Source organism: Eurosta solidaginis, chromosome 4, assembly GCF_040869045.1.
Source record: "Eurosta solidaginis isolate ZX-2024a chromosome 4, ASM4086904v1, whole genome shotgun sequence".
Taxonomy (NCBI): domain Eukaryota; kingdom Metazoa; phylum Arthropoda; class Insecta; order Diptera; family Tephritidae; genus Eurosta; species Eurosta solidaginis.
This window is the reverse complement of record NC_090322.1, coordinates 88,680,262-88,692,365: the sequence shown is the minus strand read 5'-3', so window position 1 is coordinate 88,692,365 and position 12,104 is coordinate 88,680,262.

Below are 12,104 nucleotides of genomic sequence, written 5' to 3'. Positions count from 1 at the left end.
CACTTTACAGCCCCGCGCTTGAACCCACGCCTTTTCTGCTTGGTCGATCATGTGCACCTCTCGCATTCGCTTAATCTCGCCCATGCATGAGCTAGTACTTATACTAAAATTTAATGAGCTACAAAACTGCATACTCAAAAAATAGTTTAAAATTCGGAAAAAAAAGTTTCAAATTTTGATAAAAATTTTTCGAAGTTTGATCCATTGCACAATGACCGAAATCGAGTTTTTTACTTTGTTAAAAATGGATTGCAAGATTCCTAGTTGGAAGTTAATTTTTTAATGCCACGATCCCTGGCAAAACGTTCAAATCTGTAGTTTTGCGGGAAGTTACTAAAAAATCTATCGCAATATTCACCATGTTTCTCAGAGATTTTCAGTTATCTCGATCCCTACACCACCTAAAGGAATTTAATTTCCATGAATTAAATTGTCACCCAGTCTCGAACTACGTGCTGAGTTTCAAGACTCTAAGTCATCGGGAAGTTAGTTAAAAGTGGATTGCAAAATTACCTTCGTTTTTTGTGAAACGTTTGGCAATAATGCCATTTCCCCGGCAAACTCCCAATCAATTTCCTCTGAAAATTTAGGATCATCCAACGCAGCGCCGCCGCTACTGCCACTCTTTTGCCGCTTGGATGCTCTGGCGTGGTAGCGATAGCTTTCCCGAAGGCTGGTCCACGCGTCTTTGCTTTCAATCACTAATGTAAATAACACATACAATTAAATGTAATACTTTGCATTTGCTCACAATTGTTAAAACATGTCCAAAAATGTCGCGAGAGGTATATAAAGATGCGTTTTGACTTCCGTACCAATAACACACTTGCAGTTTTCGGAACACCCAATATTTGTGCGTACACGAACACAAAGGCAATTACTGAAAATTTTCAACTTTGCTTGCAAATACCTGTTTATAAAAGACAAAACGCCTCTTTTGACACTCCTCCATATATTTTTGGACGTGGTTGAACAATTTTGAGCTAAAGTAAATAATGACCAATTAAAATACACAAATATGGTAATTGTTTATTTTAGCTCACAACTGCAAAAACCCGACAAAAAATATCGGGAGAAGTGTCAAAACACGCGTTTTGATCCCAGGACCACGAATACGAGAGCGGAAATTCAAAATTTCAAATTCAGTAATTTCTGTCAAAAGTTATTTCCAAAAAACCGAAAAATGGCCCCGGAGCGCTCAGAAGCCGGGGTGGGATCCATAGTATTTTTGCGCAGAACACCTTTCTGCATAGGCGGCCTTCGGCCGCGCTTATAAAAAATTACCCTGGGTGTGTCCAACACCGCTATATATCCGCGCAAAACACTTTTACCCACAGTTTTTCTTGTGGGTGTACAAAATCATCAAAACAACAACAACCACATGAAAATTTTCAATTTTATTTGCAAATATCTCCGAAACGAAATAAAATTTTGAATTACCACCTTCGGATTCGTGATCCTGGGTGCAAAGCGCGTCTTTTGACACCTCTCCTGATATTTTTGGACGAGTTTTTTTGCAGTTGTGAGCTAAAGTAAACAATTACCACAAATATACATACAAAACGTTTTATTAACATACCTTCTTTCCCAAGGGAGCTACTTAAGTGGACCCAGGCCAGATCCACTGCATTTTTGTTGCAATGCAATGGATCAGAAGTATCCCATATCCTGGGCCACTCTTTCACTTCCCTTATCAGAGTCCGTTTCTCCTCCACCGTGAAATTTAGTATGCGCTTTTTGCGTTTTGGTGCTGCAGCAATATTTATTTCCATTTCTGAAATAAAATAATAATTATTTATTGCAGAAAAATTAAACAAAACAATGTGCTTACCTAATTTTTCCAGTTGTTTACATTTTTTTCTTCAAGAAGTATATGGCACTTGACATATTTCTTGCGGAAACCGGTGTTGCCGTATGTATATTTGATGGAAAAATAGTAGTAAAGTATAGTACTAAATTTCTTGTAAACTGCGTACTACCTCAAGAAAATTTACCACAAGGAATTTTCTTGGGCATTTCTTGAACGTTTTTAATATGGAATTTTTACTTTCTTGTGATCTGCGTACCGCTCTATAAGGCTTATCGTACAAATCTGACGTTCCAGGTTCTGTGATCAAAATGGACTGGTTGCATCGGGACTTCATATTTACAAAACCTGTTTTTAGTGATAACTTTTGAATGGGAAATAATATTTACCCTCCGCCTTCGAACGAATAATGTTTACGCTAAAACAATTGTTTTTATCTTTTTTGTCATAATTTTTGAACGCATTTCTACAGTTGGGGGTCAAACTAAAGTTTACCGTAAATTTTGGCCCGTTTTTCGTTTAAGCTGGGACATTTTTTGTTCTGGCACCCGCTTCAGCTGGCGCGAGGGATTTATCTGTGATTGTTGCCAGCACAAATTTGAGATAAATCCCTCGAGAGAGCGCAAAAAATGAGAGTTTCGTATCAAGTCATCTTTGACTGTCATTTAGATGACAGTATCAAATGTTACATGTGTTAGTGGAGAGCGAAAAAAGCTTTGAATGTGTGCGTGAACCACAAATTACACAATAAGATTGCGCATGTAAATATTAGATCAGCTGTTTTTATGACGTAGAAATTGACTCTTTTCCTTTAGCTCTTTTTTCTCGCTATTTTTTTATTCTCTCAAGAGTCAACTATGACGTCGTTGCGCAGACGAAGCAATTTGGAATTCGTGAATGCGCAATCTGGGTCGGTGATTTGTGTGCGTGAACTAGTCACCACCGTTTTGAAGAGGCCCATAGGCAGTTTCCCATCAAGGCAGGTACTCCTTACATAATCGATTACTTAATCGTCACCGATAACTTTATCACCAATTATCGCATTAATCAGTTTTAAGCTAAGGCCATATTGAGCTGCACTACACTGCGATTCACTTTTCTGCCTATTTGATCAACATGGCCACGCCGCGCCGTGCTGCTGCCGCTAGATGTGAATTGCTTCATAAATGTACGCGCACATTACGCTGCGCGACACGTAGCGGCAGCGGCGCCTCACAGAGCGACATATTTTGGCAATTCACATTAAGCGGCAATCGAGCGACACATTGCGGCAAAAGTTTGTGTTTATTTTTGTTTGCAAAATGGACGACACAATTTTTGAAGCTGTAATTATTTCATTTTTGTGCGAAGAAGAGCAAAAGAAAAGAAAAAGGTCGTGGCTATAGGTCCAAGACATCTCATCCTCAAGATATGAGGAAGGAGAGTTCCACACTCTTTTGCCCAGATTGAAAAAAGATGGTGCAAAATTCTTTGCATGTATTCTTATGAGGCAATTCACACCTAGCGGCAGCAGCACTGCGTGACACTTCCCAACGCGGCTTTTTTTCCTAGTTGATAAAATTTGCCGCGCTGTGCCGGGTCGCGCATTGCTACCGAAATTTGGATGGAACACCTTTCCGCCGGGGAGGGGTGTATAACAGTACCAAATCTCCCTCCAAGAAACCTTCCGAATTATTGTTCGCATCGTACCTGCGTTTCATCTTACCACTCATTATCCTTGATCGCTCCCTCGCACTCTGTTGTTTGGCCAATGAACTACTTTATATAGCTTGCCCTTGACGGATTGGCTTCACATACTCAGTATCCTTCCGACGTTTCCCAACAGAAGTGCGCGCTGGCTTGAAACCACCCTTGCATTCTTTCTGGAAAATTTGTCCAGTCGTTTTAGTGCGTCCTTTCGGTTTTGTCAATGCCAGTGTTTCTCTCGCAGGTATCTTTGATTTTGTTTTGTTTGGCCCATTCGTTCCATCAACTTTTACCTTTGACTTCCGTGGTCTTTGTCGACCAGTACTCGATTACTGCTGAACCCCTTTTCCAAACTGAAGCTAAGTGGCACATCCTGGTTCTTATAGCAAATAATCCTTCTCCGCAAATCGATCCTGATGTCATGGTCAACTAAGAAGTCCACTCCCAATATGACTTCATCAATAATCTCCGCTACAAAGAATTTGTGTAGAACCATGACCTCCCCAATTAAGACTTCACATACCACTTCTTCCTGGACTTGGTTACACTCGCCAGTAATCGTACGCGATCTTGCTCCAGGTAATGGCTTTACTCTCCTGTTGACCAAATCGGATCGGATTAAAGAATGAGATGCGCCCGTATCTACAGTCAGTACACGCTCCTTGCCATCCACATTTCCTTTGACGGTAAGACTGCTCGATTTCCTTCCAGTTTGCGAGATAGGTATCACACGACATTCAATAGCTGGGGCAAGTTCTCGATCTTTACATTTGACTCGCTCTTGCTTATCTCATCCAGCTTTGCGTTTACGACCAGCCAAGTTGGGACTACCATTACCGGTGCTGCAATGACGTGCAATGTGACTTGGCTCCCCGCATTTGAAGCATTTGATAACTCTTTCATTCCGCCTTTGCGATCCTTTCAGCGCCTACAATATTGCGTATACCCACTCTGGCCTTTCTACTTCCACACGTCGTGTTTTGAAAACTGGCTTACACAGAAGCGAAGCTGTTTCCTGAATAAGAGCATGTGATACCGTTTCTGGGAATGTAGGTTTTGGGTTTGCGTATATCGCTCGCTTCGTTTCCACGACCCGTATGCCATTTATAAAGCTCTGGATTGACAAATGAGCCAACATTTCAACATCCGAAGCAAACTCTTGCAAAGTCTCATTAGCTTTTTGGTAGCGGTTTTGCAACTCTATTTGGTATATCTGCTTCCTGTGTTCGTTCGCTTCCGTATCACCTCTCTAGACCACTCATCAATGTTTCGTAGTTGTTCCGCTCTCTCAGCATCAGATCCTTTCAATGCCACGAATAATGCAGCAACTTTATCTTCAGCACTCCAGTTGTTCACTGCTTCGGTCTTCGCGAACTGAATCTTAAACACCTGGATGGTGTTCGTATTGCTTGCTGAAACAACTGGGCGATTTAGTTGCAGCTCCTGCCCAGCAAACACAGTTCCTAACGTTAGAGAAATATTGTAATTTTATATTGGAATTCTAATGTGGTTCTCTAATGCATTTCGAATCGAAAACTAGGTTAGAATTCCACTGTGAAACGATTCGAATAAGACTAGAAATGCGATGTTATGATTATTGTCACAGTTATCGATTATTTGCACGACATGATCACTCATTCTTAAGCGCCAAATACACGACACGAACATTTCCGCGAACATTCCGCAATCTTGTTCGCAGCTGTGGCCATACACCATACGAACTTTTGGCCGAACATTAGTTCTCTTTCAGACAGCGATGAATACGGACAACAATTGTGCTGCAGCAATATTGCTCGCTGTGGCAATTAAACGTAAAAAAAGAGAAAAGATCGCAAAAAAAGAATTTGGTGCAAAGAATGGTTTAAAAAACGAGCAGTTCTTGGACAAAGTGAGCTTATTAAAGAACTGGAATTCACGTCACAAAATGATTTTAAAAATTACGTTCGTATGAGCAAGGCAACATTTGACCAACTTTTACAAAAAACTTTGCCACTCATAACGAAACGGGATACAATAATGAGAGAAGCGATTCCCCCTCATCACCGCCTTGCTTTAACTTTGCGCTTTCTAGCTAGTGGTAATAGCTTTGAAGACTTAAAATTTTTTACAGCAATTGATTTGATTGATTTTGATTCACGCCGGTATTGCGCCCGCAAACTACTTATTTTTTTTTATGACTGTATCCTTTGTGGCATCAGGATCTACTTCTTTTAATTTTTCGATTAAAGTCGCATAATCATTATTCTTTTTAATTCTATTACAATAATCTCTGCTTTTTACTTGCCACAATGATGGCAAAGATTTATACATTTCAATAAATTCACTCAGAAATTTTTTATTGTCCATTTTACTTTTCCGCGCACGTCTGTTTCGTTTACTACGATTATGAGCTATTTCGCCATATACGCACGAACAGTTCGCGTAAATGTTCGCCAAAAATTAAAATATTTTGATTTTTGGCGAACATTTCCGCGAACTGGCAAGCACCACCATACACGACAGAAAAGGTCGCAGAAACATGACATAACGGGAATGTTCGCGGAAATGTTCGTGTCGTGTATTTGGCGCTTTAGTGTTATACAAACAAAATAAAAATAGTGGAGATATTACAAGTTGCGAAATAAGTTTTTTATTTATAATAATAAATTCTAGTAAGTGAAAGTGAATCAAAAAAAGTTAAAAAAAAGGAAAGCGAACAGATTATTGAAGTGCTATTTGAATGGCATGAAGAAAGCGCTTCCTCATCCGTACCTCAAACCAACGCTGAGCTCAATCTTTAAGTATGGTTTCATTTTTTATTATAATAGAAAAAGCCTTTGAAATATGTTCATTCTTAATACATATGATATAATGAAACAATGAACATTTCGCTGATTTTAAATAATTGAACTTAATTGCGCATCGCTTCAAAATTCTCATTAGAATTTGACGTTAGAATTCGATTAGAATTCTAACCCTTTTCCCGATATCCAGAACGAAGTTCCCTTTTTGTCGAGAATGCTATAATTCGCGACAGTTTCGCAAATCTTCCTCTAACCTTCTACCTTAGAGAAATACATTAGAATCCGATTCGTCTTCTAATCGTTTTCTAACCTAAATGTTTGTTGGGTGTATACGACTTTTTAAAGCATCTACCTCAGCCTCGATTTTGTCCAGTCTGCCACTGAAACCTTCATGAAACTGGGCTAGTTTCTCTTCCATGCACACTTCCAGCTTAGATGATACACGGACTTCCTGCTCTTCAAGTTGTGTAAAGATCTGAGATGATATCTGCGCTGAAATTTGTGCCGACATTACGGATATACGTGCCTCCTGTGATTCCAGTTGAGATGCCATATATGTCTTCTGTTCTTCCAGTTGCGATGACATGTTGGTGGATATTTGTGATGACATTTCTGAAATGCGTGCCTCCTGTGATTCCAGTTGGGATGCCAATTTCGACGACATTGACGCTACTGCAGCCAATATCATGTTCAAGTCTGTGCTGGTAACTCTCTGCGATGTTTCGCTTTTCTCTTCAATTTTTGTTGTCTCCTCGTCATCAAGATGAAAGACATACTCTTCCACGTTAATTCCCTCTAATTCCATTGCTTCTCGTAGCCGTGCGTGAAGTTCGAGAGTATTGCTGGTTGTATTCAATCCACGGCTGTCCAACTCCTTCAGTTGCTGGATCTTCAATTCACTCCACTTTCCCATGTCCAAGTTGAATTCGCAATCTTCGGAATTTATTCAACAATTCCTCTTCTGACACCAATTGTAACAAATTTACCGCAAAAAGTTCGGGACCTTTCGATTAATATTTCACTAGTAAAATTGTGTTCTTATTTAATAAATTATCACTTAAGTGCAAGCATGAATAGATTGAAATGTATTGTGTATAAAATGAAAGTGAATAAAAATGCAATTATATCGCAAATTTACAAATGAAAATTTTTTACGTGAAAAAGTACATGTGAAATATATATATATAAAAGTGCACGAACATAGTGGTGAAGAAATAGGATCAAAGAAAGACCAATTGGCGAAATAAGAGGAAGAAACTGAACCTGTGGTGGTTGAAGTTAGAGAGAGAAAACAACATTATGAAGAAATCCAACCAACTGAGAAAAACAGAACGGCAACATTGAATACACAAACAACAATAAAATCTGCAACAAAAGTCACAATAGCCAAAGCAGCGACGTCGGCAGAAATAGCAGCAGCTACGACGACGTTGACAATCCATTCGGTCGGCATAAGTTTGTGAAAAGTTTTAGAAAATTTGTTAAAATGGACTAAATTATTTTGAAAAGTGAATAAAACCTCAATACATATATACTGCAAACTTAATCGTCGACTTAAAACATTATAGCCGCATATTATAATAAAGAGCATTCGTTGTGTGCGGTTGTGTTTTTGTTTATCGCTCTCTCAATTTTACTTTAATTGTTTGTATTTTTTGTCATGGATGATTTCTGTGCAAAGTGCAATAAATGTTTTTCCAAGTCGGATTCTAATATTGTGCCGTGTAATGGCTTTTGGAAAAAAATATTTCATCGTGCTTGTTGCAAAAATATCTCTGAATATGATATTAGACTAAACCTAATCGTCATTTTTTGTACGTCTATGAGGAGTGTGTAGACATGCCGGATAAGCTCTGTAAAGCTCTTGATTCTGTGCTCACCGCTCAAAAGCTTGGTTTTGAGCTAATCACATGTGTTATTGATAATAAATGCCTAAAGTTTTCTAAACAATTTGACTCGCTAAAGGAAGAATTAATAAATTATTTGTATTCGTCCAACAATAATTTGAGTGTTCTTGCAAATTCTCCGGATCTCAACATCAGAAATAATGTCAACTCTAATGTTTATAGTCCACTAACAATTTCTATGCAGCCATTAAACGGTTCCTATTTTAATAATATTTGCGCTCTGCCTACATTTGCCTCTTCTCAACATCCATCTTCTTTCACATCTACATTTGAAATAAACAAACACAATCTTCGTTAAAAAAAAAAAAAAAAAAAAAAACAATCTTCGTTTGCTCTCGCTAATAATGTTCCTGAATCCACTTATACATTGACAGCCTCATCTACTTCTACAGTCGCAACTAATACACAATCATCATTGTCAAATGCTCTGACAACTAACATTAATAATTCATCTACTTCTACACCTGCAACTATTACACAATAATTATTGTCAAATACATTGGCAACCTCAGCTATTTCTACACCTACAATTAATACAACCAACATTAACAATACATCTACTTCTTCACCTGCATCTATTACACAATCATCATTGTCAAATGCTCTGACATCTAACATAATCAATTCTTCTTCAAATACGTCAGCAAAAAATACGGTGAGATCGAAAGGTTCTGCACCCCCAGAGGGCGATTCCATACAGAGCGGATTTGTTATTACTCATTCTAATTATTCGACAATTGCTACTAATAGTGAGTCAGCAAATACTCTATCATATGCCACTGTCACTGCTTGCCCGACTAGCAAATCACCTAATGCTCCTACCACAGCTATTCGAAGCGCACGTGCTCCAAACGAATTAAATGTTAATGGCAATAATAACAATGCTGAGCTGGATGTTTTTGTACCATATAAATTGATCCATATTTCATCTTTCAGACACTCGGTCACAGAGGAAAAAATTGTTAAATATATATCCGAGCATATCAAAATTGATACATCAGCCTTGGCTTGTTTTAAGTTAGTAAGGAGGGATGCTGACATCAATTCTTTGGTGAGAGTTTCGTTTAAAGTTCGTGTGCGCTCAGCTGATTATGATCCTGCTCTGTGGCCCTCCAATCTCACTATCAAGCCATTTCGGTTTTTTCCAAAAATCGGAGAAAACCCATCGGTATCGTAGGTTCACGTAATGTTCAACTGAACAACAATCATAATATCCACACTTGCTCATCGAATGCACGTTTGAGTCTACTTTAAAAATGTCGGCGGCATGCGCACCAAATCTAATGATTTTCTTTTGTCTTCGTCTCGTATGGACTATGACGTTTATGTCATTGTGGAAACGTGGCTCAATGAAGACTTCTTTGATGAAGAATACTTTGACTCTAAGTTATTCCTAACCTTCCGGAAAGATCGAGACTCCGTGAAAACTGGTCAAAAGAAAGGGGGTGGAGTGTTGATTGCAGTTAACAGAAACATGCACTCATCAAGGTTTCAACTTCTACATCATGATTCATTACTAGATCAGCTGTGCGTCTGTATTTCCAGTTCCTCTAGCTCAACTTTCATATGTTGCTCGTACATACCGCCGAACAGTGGTGACTCCTTATACTCATCTCATGTCGAGAACATCGTCAATCTATGCGAAAGCCACCCTGATGCGAGTTTTTGCATACTTGGAGATTTCAATCTGCCAAATATTGTTTGGAGAGACTTTCAATGTAATGGTATTCTAACTCCTAGGAATGTCACACGTTCTTATGAAATCAACCTTATAGATAATATTTTAAGTTGCAATTTTATTCAAATAAATAATTTATTTAATACTCTTTCGAGGTTGCTTTATCTTGTGTTTATCGATGAGAATCTAATATTTGATCTCTCTGAGAGTACTCTTCCTGTGTGTCCGTCCGATAGATATCACTTACCGCTTGTCATTCAATACACAAACAAAAAAGTGAGTATTATTAATTAATTAGTTATTGTTGTATAAAAAAACTTGTATTTTATATTAGAAGACTCAAAAAAGACCACTAGCGCCCAATTCCTCGTGCTTGTTAATGATCTGGAAGAAAATGTGGATCTGGCCAGAGGAGCACCGGAATATAGCGCAAATAAAACTTTATTTGATGGGCAATGGGCCAAAATTGCGCAAAAAGTAAATGCCCACGGTCCACCTCAAAGAAGAGCGAGTGAATGGAGAAAGGTATTATATGTACATACATATGTATATCCAAATATTATTATTTTATGTTATTTTATAGATTTTTGCCGACCTCAAATGCCGCACCAAAAAAAAAATTGCGGAAAACGCGGCAAATATGAGTGCTACAGGTGGCGGACCATTTCAACCGTCTCCGCTCAACGAAGTGGAGGAGGTTATAGACAGAATGCTGCTGATGAGGAAAGGTGCAGCGCCAAGCGGAATTACACTTGGTATGTCAAGGCCATTGAGGGCAACGTCTTCCACAGCTGCAGCGCTAGTTGAATTCGCAGGCGTGAGTGCTATAGCAGGCCCGCCCAGTGTCCCCGACACCATCTGCTTGTGCAACGCCAAATTCCACAGAGGAAGTTAATACCAGCACGACCGCTGTAGTGACACCGAGCAGAGCGCAGCGCAGAACCACTCAGACTCAAACCTTCCAACACCACATTGCCGATTCGGCGAAAATTCAAGTCGATGCAACCAAAGCACTAGTTGTCGTGGGTGAGGCACAGGCCAAGGCCATGGAAAATTTAGCTGAAGCAGCTATGCTACAAGCAGATGCTGCAAATTCTATTGCCAAGTCATTAGAGTAGCTAGTTGCTTTTTTTTCTCGGCAGTCTGAGGCATTAGAAGCTATAGTAGCAAATATGACTACAGAGTTTGTACGCGAGTCCTAAACTTAATTGTTGTAAACTTTATTGTTTCTAGGTACCGGAGCGGTTCCTCGAACGACGAGTAACAGAAGCTTAATAATAAGCAGCAACAAAAAAGAGTACCAACACTAAAAGCAGAAGAAAAACGAAAATTAGTCGAAGAAATCAATAATGGATATTCCAAAGAAGTAAAAGTCGAAATTTCCAAATGAAGAGGGACAATAGTTTTAGTGAACCGCGAGGATTTTTGCTAATTCAGTGCACTTTTCAAGAACCACTTAACTATGCATTGTTTGAAGAACGCCCTGTTTCAGATTATATTTTGAGCTGATCCTTGCGATTCACTAAAACTATTGTCCCTCTTCATTTGGAAATTTCGACTTTTACTTCTTTGGAATATCCACTATTGATTTCTTAGACTTCTTCCGCTTTTAGTGTTGATACTCTTTTTGTTGCTGCTTCTATTTATGCTTCTGTTACTCGTACGTCGAGGAACTGATTCGAGACCTAGAAACAATGGTTCGGCCTTTCCAGACATAAGTATTCAACCAGAAGTACCTAAAAAGTTAAAACGAAGCTTTATGAAAGCATAAGTACCTTAATAAGATAGATAAAAAGTTTTTTCCCACTAATTTATTTTTTGTGATAGTAAATGAATAAAAGTCTTGAACAATTTCGATATACAGATGTGAACACAAAAATAGTAGTGGCACTTTTAGCAAGTATCGGTTCCAGTGCCAATTTTTATCAAATTTCAGCAAGTTTCGCTTCAGTTAAAATATTTTTGCAATTTTTTTATAAAAATATAGGTCAATATATAATTAGACGAATATAATTTGGAGCTTAAAACTTTACTCAAAAATCGGGAAAATCCAGCGGTCTCATGAAAATTTGCAGCTTTTTACCAAGAATTTTTAGAAATTTTCTGAGAATTCAGTTTTGTAGCTCGTTCTATTTTAGTCCAATAATGTGCTAATCTTATTTCGATAAAAAGACTTCCTCATTTTTGGCAATTTTTTTTCTAATGGACCTTCGAATTTTTTTCCATACAAATTTTAGAAGGGA